At 36.9% G+C, this 1,028-nt stretch overlaps 1 protein-coding gene across 2 annotated transcripts in view; it reads left to right on the top strand.

Moving 5' to 3' along the window:
• LOC135256648 (polypyrimidine tract-binding protein 2-like) overlaps positions 1 to 825 on the top strand; it is a 14,335-nt gene extending 13,510 nt beyond the window's left edge. For both annotated transcript variants that reach the window (XM_064338608.1, XM_064338609.1), the window contains exon 14: positions 1 to 825. This exon is cut by the window's left edge and continues 671 nt beyond it. The gene's annotated coding sequence lies outside the window, so the exon portion shown is untranslated.
• Positions 826 to 1,028: the final 203 nt, after the last annotated feature.

Raw genomic sequence — 1,028 nt, 5'->3', positions numbered from 1 at the left:
GAATGATTTGCCCAAGATCAGGAATAACCTGAGGAGTTTTTTTTTTTGTGAAGGAACCACGCTATTTCTTTTAAGCTGTTCACTTGCTTTATCCAGACAACCAAAGATAAAGCTTTCTCTAATTGAAATCCATTAAGTTAAACATTAACTTTTTTTGTTCTGTCAGTTTCATGCCACAAAGCTTAGGAGTTAAGTGTAAGTGTTTCACACAACATCCGAATATGCTTCATAGATGTCGATCGACCTTACTTGCATACGTGCATTTCTTTTTTGCCATTTCTTTTTTCTAAGGATTGACAGTGGCTGTGGAGTTTTGAGCATGTGCTGACAGGTCTAGTTAGTTCCAGAACAAACCACTGTTGCATGCATTATACAGAGCTAATGGAAGTGAGTTGAGCATTGCATTCTGGCTAAGGTAAAGTCATCATCTGGCTGTCAACTGAAGAGGGACTACCTGTTGGGACCAAAGTTTATGTGCCTTTAGTCTTAATTTACATTGCATTGTATAATTCAGTTATATTGAACCTCTGGGAAAAAAAATTTTGTATTTAAAAGAAAAAAGGAAAGAGTACGGAATGTGAGTCTTTGAACGGGATTCTTTTTCAAAGAGTTTCGCCATAACCTCAACTGTATCCATCATTATTACTTCAAGAAAGAAATCTCTCAAAAAGGTGAAAAATAAAAAAATGTACAAAAAAAATTCTGTGGTTTATGTCAGGGACAAAAAGTATGTTTTCTACATCCATTGAGTTTTTACATCTTTAGAACTGTAAAATTCAGTATAGTTTGGAAGCAGAACAATTAAAAGTTCATTTTTCTAACAAGCGGGGAGGTTTGGCGGTCTTGTTTGTTTTTCTCTCTTGCTTGTACGCTGCTTTACCTCTGTAGCATGCTCAATAAACACTTCTCTAGCTCTGTATTCATCTCTTCTCTGTCTCTATTCTGCCTCTCTCTCTTTTTCTCTTGTTCTTCACCTCACTTTGCTTCTGACATCCTTTCCTCCCGCGGGGTGGGAAAAGTTTCGGAGC

The sequence above is a fragment of the Anguilla rostrata genome, chromosome 6, assembly GCF_018555375.3.
Source record: "Anguilla rostrata isolate EN2019 chromosome 6, ASM1855537v3, whole genome shotgun sequence".
Taxonomy (NCBI): domain Eukaryota; kingdom Metazoa; phylum Chordata; class Actinopteri; order Anguilliformes; family Anguillidae; genus Anguilla; species Anguilla rostrata.
This window is presented reverse-complemented; position numbering and strand designations above follow the sequence as displayed.